Consider the following 19449-nt stretch of genomic DNA (forward strand, 5'->3'; position numbering starts at 1 on the left):
AGATTCACCAACTAGTAAGGACCACAAATAAACGTGTCTCCCTCCTGTTGAGGATAAGTTAGGACGCCCTACCACTACGGCGACCACCACACAATAAATAAATAAATACCTAGTGAACAAAAAATGCATCACTATCTAGATGAAAAAGAGAAGGAAATTGCTGAAGCAAAAAAAGAAATTTTAGGCATGGCACCTATGGCTCAGTGAGTAGGGTGCAGGCCCCATATACCGAGGGTGGCAGGTTCAGACACAGCCTCTGCCAAACTGCAACCAAAAAATAGCTGGGCGTTGTGGCGGGCGCCTGTAGTCCCAGCTGCTTGGGAGGCTGAGACAGGAGAATCGCCTAAGCCCAAAAGCTGGAGGTTGCTGCAAGCTGTGTGACGTCATGGCACTCTACCGAGGGCGGTAAAGTGAGACTCTATCTCTACAAAAAAAAAAAAAAAAGAAAGAAAGAAATTTTAGAAAACTTTTTCTTGATAGGCAACATCTGACCTCTGCAACCCCATAATGGAAAGTCATAAGAAGAGAACAGACAGAGATGAGAATACCACAAAAAGTAGGGAACTAAATGAGACAAAGAAAGCTTGCTGAGAAATTAAAAATGTCATTGGGCAAGGACTGTGACTGTTTCATCCGTCGTTATGTGTACTGCCACAGCCTGACGCAGTATCTCTATGGGTGTTACTAAGTCTAAATGCCAAAAGTTACATAGGTGCTCTGGGAGGCTGAGGCAGGAGAATCACTCCAGCTCAGGATTTTGAGATCAGCCTGAGTAACAGTGAGACTCTGCCTCTACTAAAAATAGAAAAATTAGCCAGGTGTTATGTTGCATATCTGTAGTCCCAGCTACTCAGGAGCTGGGGCAGGAGGATCACCAGGAGTTTGAGGATGCTGTGAGCTCAGCTGACATGGCACTCTAGCCTGGGCAACAGAGTGAGACTCTGTCTCAAAAACAAAATAAAACTAACCTAGACAATGCACAGGATAGCCATTCTTTCACATCTTTATATTAGAATATTCTGCCTTTTATGTGAAAATAGTCTTCTATTAGTAGATAATATAACCTAACTTTTTTCCCAGATAATCTGACAATCTAATCACAGTCTGTTAGATTATGATCCACCTCAGTAATAACCAACAATTTTATGTTTCCGATACATTGGATGTAGTTAGGGAAACAGGAATGGCTGCACAATAAGGTCATTAGATCTTAGGGAGATTGCACCCTGATTCTGCCCTTATGGGGTATACCCTAAAGAGCTAAGTTAACAGCATCTCTCCAAAATCAGAGATACATCTAGAGCCGTTTGAAACCATGAGGCACAGTCCATCTTTTGTTTTGAATAAATATGCACATGGCTTTCTTTTGTTCAAGATAACAATGTCTCTCCATCATTTTGGTTAAAGGATGTAATAACTGTACAGTGCTTCATCCTGTTCAAAGTGTCGTCACATCCATGATGTTGTTAGAGCCCCCCAGCGACCCAGAGAGGAAGTCGATCAGGTGTCTGCCTATGGCCATGCTGAAGCACTAAGTTGCAGCAAGAAAGAGATTACTGTGGCTTCCCAAGATAGCCCAGGGAAAGGACTATCTCATCATAACCCATTCCTCCCCTCCTAGCCACTATTAGACTTCAGTATACAGTGCCCAAATCTAATACCTGAGATGTGGGAACCTTAGTCAACAGGCACAGCAAGGGCTTCCTTACAAAGGTCAGCCTGAGAAACAGCTCAAATGACAAGTTTGCTAAGACTATTTATTAGAAACAAATAAACAGTTCTCTGTGGATTCTGGTTATTAAACCTTTGTCAGAGACATAACCTGCAAATATCTTCTCCCATTCTGTGGGCTGTTTGCTTGCTTTACTTACTGTGTTCTTGGCTGTGCAGAAGCTTTTTAGATTGATTAAGTCCCAATAGTGTATTTTTGAAGCTGCTTCAGTTGCCCGGGGTGTCCTTCTCATAAAAAACTCGCCCAACCCAATTTCTTCAAGGGTTTTCCCTGCACTCTCTTCTAGTATTTTTATAGTTTCATGTCTTAAGTTTAAATCTTTAATCCAGTAAGAGTCTATCTTGGTTAATGGTGAAAGGTGTGGGTCCAGTTTCAGTCTTCTACAGGTTGCCAGCCAGTTCACCCAGCACCATTTGTTAAATAGGGAATCTTTTCCTCACTGAATGTTTTTAATTGGCTTGTCAAAGATTAAATAACGGTAAGTAACTGGATTCATCTCTTGGCTCTCTATTCTGTTCCAGACATCTACTTCTCTGTTTTTGTGCCAATACCATGCTGTTTTGATCACTATTGATTTGTAGTATAGTCTGAGGTCTGGTAGAGTAATTCCTCCTGCTTTGTTTTTATTTTTGAGTAATGTCTTGGTTATTTGAGGTTTTTTCTGATTCCATATAAAACGAAGTATTGTTTTTTCAAGATCTTTAAAGTATGACAGTGGAACTTTAATAGGGATTGCACTGAAGGTATATATTGCTTTGGGTAGTATGGACATTTTAACAATGTTGATTCTTCCCAGCCATGAGCATGGTATGTTTTTCCATTTATTAACATTCTCGGCTATCTCTTTTCTTAGAGTTTCATAGTTCTCTTTATATAGGTCTTTCACGTCCTTTGTTAGATAAACTCCCAAATATTTCATCTTCTTTGGCATTACTGTGAATGGGATAGAGTCCTTAATTGTTTTTTCAGCTTGACTATTGTTGGTATATATAAAGGCTACCGATTTATGAATGTTGATTTTGTAACCTGAGACGTTGCTGTATTCCTTGATCACTTCTAAGAGTTTTGTAGTAGAGTCCCTAGTGTTTTCCAGATATACAATCATATCATCTGCGAAGAGCGAAAGTTTGATCTCTTCTGACCCTATGTGGATACCCTTGATCACCTTTTCAACACATTAGCAAGAAAAGAACAAGTGATCCCATCGCAGGCTGGGCAAGGGACTTGAAGAGGAACTTCTCTGAAGAAGACAGGCGTGTGGCCTTCAGACATATGAAAAAATGCTCATCATCTTTAATCATCAGAGAAATGCAAATCAAAACTACTTTGAGATATCATCTAACTCCGGTGAGACTAGCCTATATCACAAAACCCCAAGACCAGAGATGTTGGCGTGGATGTGGAGAAAAGGGAACACTTTTGCACTGCTGGTGGGAATGCAAATTAATACATTCCTTTTGGAAAGATATATTGAGAACACTTAGAGATCTAAAAATAGATCTACCATTCAATCCTGTAATTCCTCTGCTGGGCATATACCCAGAAGACCAAAAATCACATCATAACAAAGATATTTGTACCCCAGAATGTTTATTGCAACCCTATTCATAATTGCTAGGTCATGGAAAAAACCCAAATGCCCATCAATCCACAAATGGATTAATAAATTGTGGTATATGTACACCATGGAATACTATGCAGCCTTGAAGAAAGATGGGGACTTTACCTCTTTCATGTTTACATGGATGGAGCTGGAACATATTCTTCTCAGTAAAGTATCTTGAGAATGGAAGAAAAAGTATCCAATGTACTCACCCCTACTATGAAACTAATTTAGGACCTTCACATGAAAGCTATAACCCAGTTATAACCTAAGAATAGGGGGAAGGGGGAAAGGGTGGGGAGGGAGGGGGGAGGTGGGTAGAGGGAGGGACATTAAAAGGATCACACCTGTGGTGCATCTTACAAGGGTATATGTGAGGCTTGGTAAATGTGGAATGTAAATGTCTTTGCAAAGTAACTAAGAAAATGCCAGGAGGGCTATGTCACTAATGTGATGAAAATGTGTCAAATGGTCTATGAACCAAGTGTATGGTGCCCCATGATCATATTGATGTACACAGCTATGATTTAATAAAAAAAAAAAAAGAAACAAATAAATAAAAATATAATTGATCTCAGGTACCTCGGTGGAGGGAGGCACACAAGAGGCAGGGCTGTGTGCATGGGCTGCTAGCATGTTCCATTTCCGGAGCTGGGTGCTGTAACGTGGATGTGTGTAAATTGTGGTCATCCATTGACCTGTACCCTTATGAAGTGTGTACTTTTCTGTACCACGATTATACTGCAATAAAAGTGGAGATTTTTTTTTTAAGGTGCAGATTATCTTCCTAATTCTGTGCTCACCTCTCAGTGCTTTGCATTCTTTCACTCTCCCCTGCCAGGGTGAATCACCCTACTTGTTAAAATTGTACTACAGCAAATGTTAGTAAATGCTGTGCCTTGTGGTGGTGATTAAGTCAAATCAAACACATTTGTCACTGAAGAGATGGCCTCCAGCTGTTTATCTGGAAAATATAATTGAATACTAATGAGATAAACACTGTAAGTTGCCAGTTTTATTTTTACTATAGGTGCAGGCTCTAATATGAGAGGATGAATTTCTCTCAACTTAAAATACAAACAGGATATTTAAAGTATACCATAATTCTTCCAAAGAATTTAACACAGGTAATTTCAAAATCAATTCACCTCACTTCAGCCACAGAGGAATACAGCCTTTATACTCACATAGTACAATGGGTACTTTATTTTAAACCTAAACTTACTATGCTCACTATTTATTTATATCTGAACTTATCCCTGTATTTCACGTTGCATTTTGCTCTTAACCTTGAGCCATGCTCGCTATAAAATAGCAGTTATCAAGATTTGGACAAAAGTGATAATGAGCTCTGAAAACATTTGTTAAGTGACTCAAAAAGTATATTTATGATTTAGAAGACTATGATTTTCAAATGGAAGTGAAATGTTTAAATAAAGTTCAACGAATTTTTAAATGACTCATGATATTCTATAATACTTCTGAAACATCCTAGCACTCTCCGAACCACAAACTCGAGTCCCACCCTGAGAATGCCTGCCATCCTACAGAGGTGAGATATGCTCTGAAAAGACAGCAAGCACAGACCCAATAAGATACCAAGATGTTAGTACAGCTTATTTTTATCAAGCATCTTTTGACTTTTAGCATACAGAGGTACAAAGGTGTGAGGTCCAGCCCCCACCATCCCTTTCTTAAATGAAGCCACGATCACAGAGAGCAGTTAACACATCTAAGCTTCCAAAACTGGAACCTAAGTTGCCTGGACGGCTTTGTGACTAGCCATGAAGATAGCTAAAAGTCACACAGGAATTATAGGGGGGAAATAAGCTTGTCTTGGGGATGCTTTCAAACCCATGGATTGAATATTGAGAGTGGACCTGACCAAGACCCCAGACCTATCAGATCTATGATGGCAAATCTAGTTGGAAGGCAATGAAATGGGGTAAGCTGCAGACAGTCCATGGGGGGCACAGATCAGTATCTACAAAGTTGGGCAATAGGCTATCATCAGAAGTCATATAGAAAGGCAGAGGTCAGGTGCTAGGTGTGGTGGCTCACCTCTGTGACCCTAGCACTCTTGGAGGCTCATGGCAGGAGGATCACTTGAGCTTAGGAGTTTGGGACCAGCCTGAGAAACAGCAAGACCTCATCTCTACTAAAAATAGAAAAAAATAAGCAGGGCATGATGGTGCTCACCTATAGTCCCAGCTCCTCGGGAAGCTAAGGCCGGAGGATTGCTTGAACCCAGGAGTTTGAGGCTGTAGTGAGCTATGATGATGCCACTGCACTCTAGGCCCTGGCAACACAGTGAGATCCTGTCAAAGAGAAGAGCAAAGGAGAGGGAAGGGGAAGAGAGGGGAGAAGAGAGGAGGGGAGGGAGGAAGAGCCCAGGATCAGGAAAGTCCATCAGCAGGCAATAGAAGCAACTTCCAAGAAAGCTACAAGTGTCTTGGGTAAGCCCTAGAACCAGGAGACCTTGCAGGATTCCAGGACTGTCCAGAATCAGAAATCAAACAGATTCCATCACAAGCATGTATGAAGGTGCTCACTTTTCCATCCTCCTCCGTGTGTCTTTGCCTCGGACCCATCCCCTCTCACTGTGGAGAAAGGTTTCCCCAAATAAGCCAACTCCAGGAAAGGGAAAAGAGAAAGCACGATGTCAAATTCCTTGGCCCACCACCCATCCCAGGCAACCACATGCCTTTGTCTTCTGGTCAACATAAACCTATTCATTGAGCAACAACTTTCAAAATAATTCAATCTCCATTAGAACCAGAGTCACAGTGTTAATAGATACTTTTTGTTCTATTGGATCATTTTTACCTCTCCTCCCTATTTTTCCATTCAAAATTCTTTAAAAATACACACAAAGGAGAAAAAAATGAGCCAGGACGCATGCTAATTACATTGTGTTCATTTCTCCTCATGCGCAACCTGTGAACAGAATGGTGTTACACTTTTGTTTCTCTCTCTTTCTATTCTGTAGCGCACAGTTGTTATACTCTTGTTTGGCAGGCGCAGCAGAACCAAAGGGATTAGACACTTAGCATCTGGAAATATTCCACTATTATCACAGACCAAAATCTGCTCCATGCTCCTTCCCGCCTATGCCAAGCAGGTAAAACAAGAAAGAGAAAGATCCGTTTGCACATCCAGCACAGCCCCGCCAGAGGAACCAGCAAGTTAATGGGAACCACATGTTCTCAGAGCCAGTGACTTGTTCTGGAAGCAAAACCCACATGTGGCATGTAAGCAAAGAGAGGACTTGGAAAGGCGTAGGTGATGGGCTTTTAACACCGTCAAGGGAAACATTCAAATCCTCAAATTCATGAATACTCTGCCAGCACATCATTTCTACAAAAGCTGGAGCATAACTCCAGACCTTTAATGAGGCAGAATCAAATGGAGGCCAAAACAGAGCAAAATTCAAATTCTGGGCACCCAGCTGGGCTCGCAGGCTTGTCCTTCCCACCCCAGGTCTCACACGGGGTAGGCTTGTGATGCCTGCCTCTGCACAGACTCCTGCAAGCCAAGGAGTCATGGGCCACTCAAAGACATCAAACCCATGAAACTGAAATTATCACAGGTAAGATCTCACCTTTTTTTTTTTTTTTGAGTTGAAGAGGCCAAATGTGACTCCATTTTGTAAGTAAGGCTCCATTTTAGAACCCAGCTCCATTACTGGAAAAACCACAGTAATGCCCCTTCTGAGAAAGACTGATCAGCCCAGGTGGGGCCAGCCTATCAGAAGTGGAGAGGCATCCCTGCCTAGAAAGTTTCTAACTCAAACTCACCCTATGGCACCTCCGACGTGTCAGGTGGCGCCAAGCACCCCTAGACAAAAGCTCAGCCAATGGCAACTCCTCCCACAAATGCCTGATGGAATTCCCCTATGCTCCTTTAAAAACCTTCCCCGCGCCATTTTGAGGTCACCCCTCCACAGCTACGCTGTAGGGTGGAGTGACCCGGGCATAAGCTTGAATAAAGACACTCCCTTGCTTTTACATGTGCGTACGGTGGTCTCTCAGCAGCGATTTCGGTCCCAACAGAGTCAGAGTTTTACTCAGGCTAGAGAGCCAGGGCATCAGACTTGCTCACAGCAACCTCAAACTCTGGGGTTCATGTGATTCTCCTGCCTCAGTCTCCCAAGTAGCTGAGACTACAGGCACTTCATGAGGCCCAGCTAATTTTTCTTCTTTTAGTAAAGACTGGGTGTCAGTGCTGCTCAGGCTGGTCTCAAATTCCTGAGCTCAAGGGATCCTCCCACCTTAGCCTCCCAGAGTGCTGGAATTACAGTCCTGAACCATCATACCCAGCCTGTGGGTCTCAATCTTTGATGTGTGTGAGAACAGCTTTCAGATTCCCGGCCCCACTGCAAATCCAGGCGAGCAGAGTTGTTGAGTTGGCTGTGCCCACCGTTCAGAACAATGGCTCCTTACAAATATTGATTTGCAGTTTCATTTATTTTTACATCTCACTCTACCATCTGTGATAATGGGTCATTTCTTCTTTGGAGAGGGTTTTGTCTCAGAAATATTCAATGGGAGGACAACTAATTGTAAATTAAAACAGAGAGAAAATACAACAGTCATCTCTCCACGCTGAATCCATCCATTATCAGTCTGTTACTACATTTTTGCAACTTCGGTGGACTCATAGCCAATATGAAAAAAGGCATTAGCTTTACCAAATCCAGTGTCTAGTTCTCTGGTGATGAAAAAATAGAATTTTCCCCACCAAAGAGGAGCTAAGATTGTACAATCCATGTAGAAAATATGCACGTGCGAGTCCAGGCCAAGTGCAGATCGTGCCCTGGCCCTGTTTAGAGAGCTGGCTCTGCTGCAGGGAAAACAATCCAAGCCATGGAGTTCAGAGACCCAAACCCATTTCTGCCTCTGCCTCTGCCTCCTAGTACCTTTGGAACTCTGGTCAAGCTACATCCTCTCAGACCTGGAAACAGTGTTGTAATAAAAATAGATGGCAGACTGGGCACACACCTGTAATCCTAGCACTTTGGGAGGCCAAGACAGGAGGCTTACGTGAGCCCAGCAGTTTGAGACTAGCCTGGGCAACATAGCAAGATCCTGTCTCTACAGAATATTAAAAAAATTAGCCGAGTAGGGTGGCACACATCTGTAGTCCCAACTACTCAGGAGGCTGAGGCAGGAGGATTGCTCAAGTCTAGAAGTTTGAGGTTGCAGTGAGCTAAGATGACGCCATTGTACTCTAGCCTGGACAACAGAGTGAGACTCTCTCTCTCAAAAAAAATAGTTTTCTCTCAAGTTAATATTCATGCACTCACCTTCTTCCTCTTTGTTTTTACCTCCTAGTCTGCTCCCTCCTCACACTGGCCCCCATCTGGAGCCTCATGAGCTTTTGAGTGCAGTAGAGCTATATCCCACTGCTGTTGCTTTTTCCTTACTGTTACTTGACCTCATTCCTGCTCCCTACAGCAGGTGTCGGAGGCCCCAACATCGGCTACCCTCTCTGATCCTCTCCTACCAATCCCAGCCTGTATCAAGGAAGAGAAGGACCTGTATCAAGCTCTGCCCTGACATGCAGCCTCGGTTTCCCCATGGCTCCAGCCCCTCTTCCCCTCTTCCCCTCTTCCCCAGAGCCTACACTCCTCTGATGCCTGCACTTGCCCCTTGTTCACCTAAACTAGCATCTACCTTGGAATCACACTTAGTCATTTGTTTTCTGCTCTTTTAGTACAGCTCCTGGCCAGCCATTTAGGATTCCACTTCCCATCTCAGACCAAAGCCTTAAACCTCAACCTCAGTCTAGTTGGCAGTGTGGCCTGTCTCCTACGGAAAGGCATTCTTTATGCCAAGTGCCTAAGGGATGGTCCAGCTAAGTACATCCTACCCGCTCCCCAAGTGCTCCACTTCTGTGCCTGAACAGCAACTAGAGGTTACCTCACTCTTGTTCTACTCACTCCTATGGTCCCTGAAGCAAGTGGATTGCCCAATCTAGCTCACCCCAAGATGTGGACTTGGTGCTGAATCCCAAACCCTCCCAGCCTGGCCTGTTGGTCCAACCTCAGGCACACAAAGCCTCATGCCTAATTTTGAGCCTTGTCCTCACAAACTGGTGTCTCCACCTGCTCTTGGGACATGCACACCCCAGCCTAACTTAGACTGACTCCCAATTTGCTGCCACCATGTGCCTGGAGCTTAAGCCCTGTCAACCACTCGCTTCTTTGAATAGTTTATTTCCTTGAAGATATTATTAGTTTCCTTTTGCTGCTGTAATAAGTTACCACAAATGTGGTTTAATAACACAAATGTATTATTTTTATTTTTCAATAAATATTGTATTGGGGAGACCAGAGTCACAGGGCTAAAATCCAGATGTTCACCAGTTCTTTTTGGAGATCCTAGGGGAGTCTGACTCTTGCCTATTCCAGCTCTTAGATACTGCCCGTGTTCCTTGGTCCAAGGCCCTCTTCCACCTTCAAAACCAGCAATTGCATCACCCTGACCTCTGCTTCCATGGTCACTTCTCCTTTGCTCTCTACCGCCTCCCTCTTTCCCTCATAAGGACCCTTTGTATCACATGGAAATACCTGCCTAATGCAAGATCATCCCCACATCTCCGAATCATAACTTTGTCACAGCTGCAAAGTCTCTTTTGCCACATAAGGTAACATATTCACAGGTTCCAAGATGAGGAGGTGGACATCCTTGGAGGAACTAATATTCTACCTGTCACAGAGACCATGACATTCCTCTCTCCCCAGTTTTCTCCCCCACCCAACCCTTCCTCATTTTCCTTCACTGATTCTTTTTTCTCTGGTGATCTCTTAAATGTTGGGGCCCCCATGATGATGTCACTGTGGCCTGTTTCTACTGTCAACCTCCCTGTGCACTCTCACCAGACACTGAAGAATTCCCAAGTAGATATTTTAAGCCCACTGTCCTCTCCTGAGCTGGGACCTGCACATCCAGCATCAGCCCTCTCTGCCTGGGGAGATAGCAAGGCCAGGGTTCTCAGTGGGCACCAATGTCAAATCTCAACAGAGGGACCTCTGGGAGTGGTTTTGTCCCCCAGAGGTGCAATTATATCAGACACAAGTTCATTCTTACAGGAGAAATAAACACTATAGGCAGAAGGAATAAAAACAAATGTCCTCAATCTACTAATCTTATTTTCTTGATATATAAGTAGCCCATTTTTCCATATCTTGTCTCCAAAAATTAACTGAAACATAATACAAAGAATAAAATCACTCAGGATAATAATGTAAATGGCTATCAGTTACTGAGAACCTACCAGGAATGGCGTTCAGCACAGTATCCATGAAATACTTTATCCCACTTAATCCCTATGATGAGCTAGCAAAGCAAGTATTTTTTAAATCAAATGAACCAAGTGTGGCCTTGGAGGTTAAGTAACTTGCCAAGTTCATACAGTCAACAAGAGGCAGAGCCAGACTTGAACCAAGGTCTGCCTGACTGCACTACCCACACATCTTGGGGTTAGGAAAGAAGACAGATGTCTAGGGATAAAGAAGAGCAGGTAAAAGCCAGCACGAAATAGCCGGGCGTTGTGGCGGGCGCCTGTAGTCCCAGCTACTCGGGAGGCTGAGGCAGGAGAATCGCCTAAGCTCAGGAGTTGGAGGTTGCTGTGAGCTGTGTGACGCCACGGCACTCTACCGAGGGCAATAAAGTGAAACTCTGTCTCTACAAAAAAAAAAAAAAAAAATCCAGCACGAGACAGTTTCTGTTGCCTGCTTTCTGCTGTTAGTTTGTTTCTTCTTCTGTGGTCACAGAATTCTGCAGGCCTAGAGGGAAGAATCTGTGAGGACTTATCACCTGCAGCACTTTCCCTGGCTCTGGGTTCTGATCACCCAGCCTCTCTGCTCCCAAGAGGGCTCCAGTAATAAAAAGCAGCTGGGGAGCAAATTGCCTGAGAGCTGCCACCCAGTCTCCACCAGCCCCATCGCATCCCTGGAATATTTACACTGGTTGGTTATTAATTCCAGAAGAAGCTGAGGCACAAGGAAAAAATACAGCCCAGAAGTAAGGCAGCCAGCAAGAAGCACCACAGGCTCACTAACTCCTGGGTGGCCAACAGGTGGTTTATTGAGATGCATTATTCTCCTTGGATTCACACAGCATGCAGGGCTCTTCCTCACTTCAGCATTTTTTTATATCATGGAACACTTGAACTTATAGCTAAATTTCTGTGGCACACTTAAAGTATATTCATCAGAAAAAGAGAGTTAAAAAAAGAATGTATTTACTGTCCTTGGAACTTCTTTAGAAAATAATTTAATAAGTGATCTTCAAAAAATTCCATGACATACCTAAGATCCTCTCATGGCCCTGTGCAAAAATCACGGCTCTAGATCAAGCCCTGCAAAGAAAGCACAGCCAAGGGAGGCAGCTCCATCCTGCATCCCCCAAGGGGAACAGATGAGGAGCGCGTTCCAGCCTCCCATCCCCCACCTTCCTCCCTAAGCACTCCCCTTCTCCTCAAGTGTTATTTTCTTTTCACAAACATTACATTAGATGTTTCACACCTCTCTCAGTCTGTTCAGGCTGCTATGATAACAAAATAATAAAGTGACTGGCTTACAAACAACAGAAACTTATTTCCTACTGTTCTAGAGGCTGGAAGTCCAAGATCAAGGTGCTGGCAGACTCAGTGTCAGGGATAGCAGCTTCCTCACTGAGGGCAGTCTTTTCACTGCAACCTCACCTGGAGGAAGAGAGGAAGGATCTCTTTGGAGCCTCTTTGTAAGTGTACTGAATCTATTCCTAAGGCTTCACCCTCAGGACCTAATCAGCTCCCAAAGGCTCCACTCCTAATGCCATCGCCTAGGGGGTCAGGATTTCAACATATGGATTTGGGGGTGACACAGACATTCAGTCTATTTCAACTCTGCTCTAAAAATCATTTCTAAGAAAAGAAAACAAGAAAGAGAGTACAAAGAAGGAAGGGAAGAAGGAAAGGGAGAGGAAGGCAAGGAGAGAGTGAGGGAGGGAGGGAGGAAATGAGGGAAGGAGAGAGACTGGGAGGGTAAAAGAGAGAGGGAGCACTTACCTTCACTTTGGAATAAATTCCTTTTTGCTATTTGTAATCTTATTAATTTAAAATTAATTTACTATATTTATTCCTTAAGTATATGTTCATTTATAGTTTTCAGATTAAATTTCCGTATAATTAACCTGCTTACAGACTTACATTCTCTCAAACATTTTATACTGTTTATAAATATTTTCCCCCAAATTTCAAGTACCTAAAAAGGAAGATATAGAAATCCAACAGAAAAGGTCACTAGGTCCTTAAGCGACTTAGGAATCCAATCAATCAAGCCTATAAATATAATAATTCAGATCCTTATACTTTGATACAGTTCATAAACAGCTATGTTCTCTTAAGTTGTTCATATTAAAATCACAAGAATCATAAATCTAATTTCTTTTTATAATTGACAAATAAATAATTGTATATATTTATGGCATACAAAGTGTTGATTTGATATATGTGTACATTGTAAAATAATTAAATCAAACTAATTTAACATATCCATCACCTCACACACTTAGCATTCTTTTGTGATAAGACCTTTTAAAATACCCTTGTGGCGGAGGCGGAGCAAGATGGCAGCCGAGTAACAGCTTCCTTGCATCTGGGCACCGTGAGTCTGTGGAGATAGGACTCCAGGCATCTCTGGCCAGTGGGATCTGCCTATCATCGCCCCTGTGAGGATACAGGGAGTCAGCGAGAGACTTCTGGACCCCAAGAGGAGGACTAAAACAGTGGAAAAACGGCAAGTGGTTGCGTGTGTTCAATCCATCTAAACCCGCCCACAACTATAAGTTCAGTAGCAGCGAGAATGCAAACCAGAAAGGCCTTACCTGTGAACTGTCTTGGGATCTTTGGACTTGGCACTCAGTTGAACTGCCTTGGGGAGAGCCTGAGCACGAGTGTGGAGAACTTTAGCCGTTGTCTAGGGCCCCAGTCTGAGCGGATAAGCCAGACGGAGCTAATAGTGTTTGGCTGTGGGTCACAGGGAGCCATTGTGAGCAATCTGCCCCGGCAAGCTCCGCCCTCAGGGTCCTCAGGGTCCCAGAGCTAGAATCGGGTGGGAGCTGGTAACCCAGCGACCAAGTAGCCTAAGGGTAGGGTCTGAGCTGCCTTGCAGCCCTAACCCTCAGGGACAGAGTGAGACCAGTTTGGCACACTGGGTAAGTGGATAGCAACTTCAGCAGTGATTCCAGTGACAAGCACTTTCCTGGGAAAGCTTCTGCTCAGCAAGTTTACAAGTTCAAAGTGCCTTTTAAGTGGGCTGAAGAGAGATTTAGGGTGTCTACCTGCTGGGGTTTGAGAAATCAGCAGCCTCCAGTTGTATCAGAACTGTGATTAACATCTCATACCCCAGAAGACCACGTGTTGCCCAGACAATATTCAATAACATATACATACTCCTTGGTTTTTGGTTGTGTTTTTTTTTTGTTGTTGTTGTTTTGTTTGGTTTGGTTTGGTTGTTTTTTTTGTTTATTATGATGTTGCTGATGTTGTTTTGTTTTTTAATTTCAACCTTTTCAATACAGATCCTTTTTCTTTCTCAATTTTTCTAGTTTAATTATAATTTCTCATTGCTGCCTTTTTCAATAACTAGAACTTCAATTTTGCTAGTGTTTCTACCGCTATTATTTGGTTTTTCACCCAATTTTATCCCGTAAAGTTTTCTGTTTGCTTGTTTTGGTTTGATTTATAGCATTTTTGTCTTTCCTCTCTACTTGGTGGAGGTGGAGTACTGTGTCTGATCAGGTTAGCAAAGAGCTGCTGACCTCAAGGGAACCACCCAACCGGGCACCCCCAGAAGGTGGGGGTTTTTTAAGGTTGTGTCAAAGTACCCTACTGTACACCTATATTGCTCTGTCTCCCTATTTCTGTGCCTCTCTTCTTTTTGTCAATATTCCTTTTACCCACCCCCTCTCCTTTGTCTATTTTTTTTCTTATCACTCAATCCTCCTTTCTTTCATCCCTTTCTTGCTCTTCAACCTTCTGACCTTCTAGTCCTGTACCAAAAGAACTCATCAAACCCTTAGCCCACAGACATGGGAACTTAAAGACCAAGAGGAAGTGAAAGGAAAATTAGGGCAAGGAAACAGATAAAAGAAATCACTCATGAGGAAGAATCAGCAGAAAACTCCAGGCAACATGAAGAACCAGACCAGAACAACCCCGCCAAGGCACCATGAGGTAGCTACTGCAGAGGATTCCACCTATAAAGAAATGTTAGGAATGACAGAAAGGGAATTTAGAATACACATGTTGGAAACAATGAAAGAAATGATGGAAACAATGAAGGAAACTACTAATAAAGTAGAAAATGACCAAAAGGAAATCCAAAAACAGAATCAAATAAGAGATGAACGATATGAAGAATATAAAAAGGATATAGCACAGCTGAAGGAACTGAAACAGTCAATTAGGGAACTTAAAGATGCAATGGAAAGTATCAGCAACAGATTAGACCATGCAGAAGAAAGAATTTCAGAGGTAGAAGACAAAGTTCTTCAGATAACTCAGATAGTAAAAGAGGCAGAAAAGAAGAGAGAGAAAGCAGAACGTTCACTGTCAGAATTATGGGACTTTATGAAGTGTTACAACATACGAGTTATAGGAATTCCAGAAGGGGAAGAAGAATGCCCCAGAGGAATGGAAGCCATACTAGAGAATATTATAAAAGAAAATTTCCCAAATATCACCAAAGATTCTGACACACTGCTTTCAGAGGGCTATCAGACCCCAGGTCACCTCAACTCTAACCGAGCTTCTCCAAGACACATCGTGATGAACCTGTCCAAAGTCAAGACAAAAGAAAAGATTCTGCAAGCTGCCAGGAGTAAGCGCCAGTTGACCTACAGGGGCAAATCCATCAGAGTGACCGCAGACTTCTCTAATGAAAATTTCCAAGCAAGAAGACAATGGTCATCTACCTTTAATCTACTTAAACAGAACAATTTCCAGCCCAGAATTCTGTACCCTGCTAAGCTAAGCTTCAAAATTGACGGAGAAATCAAATCATTTACGGATATACAAACATTGAGGAAATTCGCCACAACAAGACCAGCTCTACAGGAAATACTTCAACCTGTTCTGCACACTGACCACCACAATGGATCAGCAGCAAAGTAAGAACTCAGAAATTAAAGGACAGAACCTAACCTCCACACTGATGCAAAAGATAAAACTAAGCAATGGACTCTCACAAAATAAGACGAACAGAATACTACCACACTTATCAATTATCTCAATAAATGTTAATGGCTTGAATTCCCCACTGAAGAGACATAGATTTGTTAACTGGATTAAAAAACACAAGCCATCCATTTGCTGTCTGCAAGAAACACACCTGGCTTCAAAAGACAAATTAAAGCTCCGAGTCAAGGGTTGGAAGACAATTTTTCAGGCAAATGGAAGTCAGAAGAAAAGAGGAGTTGCAATCTTATTTTCAGATACATGTGGATTTAAAGCAACTAAAGTCAAAAAAGACAAAGATGGTCACTTTATATTGGTCAAGGGAAAAATACAACAAGAACACATTTCAATTCTAAATATTTATGCACCCAATTTAAATGCTCCCAGATTCTTGAAGCAGACCTTACTCAGTCTGAGCAATATGATATCTGATAATACCATCATAACAGGGGACTTTAACACTCCTCTTACAGAGCTGGATAGATCCTCTAAACAGAAATTAAACAAAGATATAAGAGATTTAAATGAGACCCTAGAACAACTGTGCTTGATAGACGCACATAGAACACTCCATCCCAAAGATAAAGAATATACATTCTTCTCATCACCCCATGGAACATTCTCCAAAATTGATCATATCCTGGGACACAAAACAAATATCAACAGAATCAAAAGAATTGAAATTTTACCTTGTATCTTCTCAGACCATAAGGCACTAAAGTTGGAACTCAACTCTAACAAAAACGCTCGACCCCACACAAAGGCATGGAAATTAAACAATCTTCTGCTGAATAACAGATGGGTGCAGGAAGAAATAAAACAGGAAATCATTAACTTCCTTGACCATAACAACAATGAAGACACAAGCTACCAAAACATGTGGGATACTGCAAAAGCAGTTTTGAGAGGAAAATTCATCGCTTTAGATGCCTACATTCGAAAAACAGAAAAAGAGCACATCAACAATCTCACAAGAGATCTTATGGAATTGGAAAAAGAAGAACAATCTAAGCCTAAACTCAGTAGAAGAAAAGAAATCTCCAAAATCAAATCAGAGATCAATGAAATTGAAAACAAAAGAATCATTCAGAAAATTAATGAAACAAGGAGTTGGTTTTTTGAAAAAAAAAATAAAATAGATAAACCATTGGCCAGACTAACGAGGAATAGAAAAGTAAAATCTCTAGTAACCTCAATCAGAAATGATAAAGGGGAAATAACAACTGATCCCACAGAGATACAAGAGATCATCTCTGAATACTACCAGAAACTCTATGCCCAGAAATTTGACAATGTGAAAGAAATGGATCAATATTTGGAATCACACCCTCTCCCTAGACTCAGCCAGGAAGAAATAGAGCTCCTGAACAGACCAATTTCAACCACTGAGATCAAAGAAACAATAAAAAAGCTTCCAACCAAAAAATGCCCTGGTCCAGATGGCTTCACTCCAGAATTCTATCAAACCTTCAAGGAAGAGCTTATTCCTGTACTGCAGAAATTATTCCAAAAAACTGAGGAAGAAGGAATCTTCCCCAACACATTCTATGAAGCAAACATCAACCTGATACCAAAACCAGGAAAAGACCCAAACAAAAAGGAGAATTTCAGACCAATCTCACTCATGAATATAGACGCAAAAATTCTCAACAAAATCCTAGCCAATAGATTACAGCTTATCATCAAAAAAGTCATTCATCATGATCAAGTAGGTTTCATCCCAGGGATGCAAGGCTGGTTTAACATATGCAAGTCTATAAATGTTACCCACCCTATTAACAGAGGCAAAAATAAAGATCACATGATCCTCTCAATAGATGCAGAAAAAGCATTTGATAAAATCCAGCATCCTTTTCTAATTAGAACACTGAAGAGTATAGGCATAGGTGGCACATATCTAAAACTGATTGAAGCGATCTATGACAAACCCACAGCCAATATTTTACTGAATGGAGTAAAACTGAAAGCTTTTCCTCTTAGAACTGGAACCAGACAAGGTTGTCCTCTGTCACCTTTACTATTCAACATAGTGCTGGAAGTTCTAGCCAATACAATTAGGCAAGACAAGGAAATAAAGGGAATCAAAATGGGAGCAGAGGAGGTCAAACTCTCCCTCTTTGCTGATGACATGATCTTATACTTAGAGAACCCCAAAGACTCAACCACAAGACTCCTAGAAGTCATCAAAAAATACAGTCATGTTTCAGGATATAAAATCAATGTCCACAAGTCAGTAGCCTTTGTATACACCAATAACAGTCCAGATGAGAAGCTAATTAAGGACACAACTCCCTTCACCATAGTTTCAAAGAAAATGAAATACCTAGGAATATACCTAACGAAGGAGGTGAAGGACCTCTATAAAGAAAACTATGAAATCCTCAGAAAGGAAATAGCAGAGGATATTAACAAATGGAAGAACATACCCTGCTCATGGACGGGAAGAATCAACATTGTTAAAATGTCTATACTTCCCAAAGCAATCTACCTATTCAATACCATTCCTATCAAAATACCAACACCGTACTTTCAAGATTTGGAAAAAATGATTCTGCGTTTTGTATGGAACCGGAAAAAAACCCATATAGCTAAGGCAGTTCTGTGTAACAAAAATAAAGCTGGAGGCATCAGCATACCAGATTTTAGTCTGTACTACAAAGCCATAGTGGTCAAGACAGCATGGTACTGGCACAAAAACAGAGACATAGACACTTGGAATCGAATTGAAAACCAAGAAATGAAACTAACATCTTACAACCACCTAATCTTCAATAAACCAAACAAGAACATACCTTGGGGGAAAGACTCCCTATTCAATAAATGGTGTTGAGAGAACTGGATGTCTACATGTAAAAGACTGAAACTGGACCCACACCTTTCCCCACTCACAAAAATTGATTCAAGATGGATAAAGGACTTAAATTTAAGGCATGAAACAATAAAAATCCTCCAAGAAAGCATAGGAAAAACACTGGAAGATATTGGGCTGGGGAAAGACTTCATGAAGAAGACTGCCATGGCAATTGCAACAACAAAAATAAACAAATGGGACTTCATTAAACTGAAAAGCTTCTGTACAGCTAAGGAGACAATAACCAAAGCAAAGAGACAACCTACACAATTTTCAATCAGACAAAAGCTTGATAACTAGGATCTATAGAGAACTCAAATTAATCCACATTTAAAAAGCCAACAATCCCATATATCAATGGGCAAGAGACATGAAGAGAACTTTCTCTAAAGATGACAGACGAATGGCTAACAAACACATGAAAAAATGTTCATCATCTCTATATATTAGAGAAATGCAAATCAAAACAACCCTGAGATATCATCTAACCCCAGTGAGAATGGCCCACATCACAAAATCTCAAAACTGCAGATGCTGGTGTGGATGTGGAGAGAAGGGAACACTTTTACCCTGCTGGTGGGACTGCAAACTAGTACAACCTTTCTGGAAGGAAGTATGGAGAAACCTCAAAGCACTCAACCTAGACCTCCCATTTGATCCTGCAATCCCATTACTGGGCATCTACCCAGAAGGAAAGAAATCCTTTTATCATAAGGACATTTGTACTAGACTGTTTATTGCAGCTCAATTTACAATCGCCAAAATGTGGAAACAGCCTAAATCCCCACCAACCCAGGAATGGATTAACAAACTGTGGTATATGTATACCATGGAATACTATTCAGCCATTAAAAAAAATGGAGACTTTACATCCTTTGTATTAACCTGGATGGAAGTGGAAGACATTATTGTTAGTAAAGCATCACAAGAATGGAGAAGCATGAATCCTATGTACTCAATTTTGATATGAGGACAATTAATGACAATTAAGGTTATGGGGGGGAAGCAGAAAGAGGGACGGAGGGAGGAGGGTGGGGC

This window comes from Nycticebus coucang, chromosome 12 (genome assembly GCF_027406575.1).
Source record: "Nycticebus coucang isolate mNycCou1 chromosome 12, mNycCou1.pri, whole genome shotgun sequence".
NCBI lineage: Eukaryota > Metazoa > Chordata > Mammalia > Primates > Lorisidae > Nycticebus > Nycticebus coucang.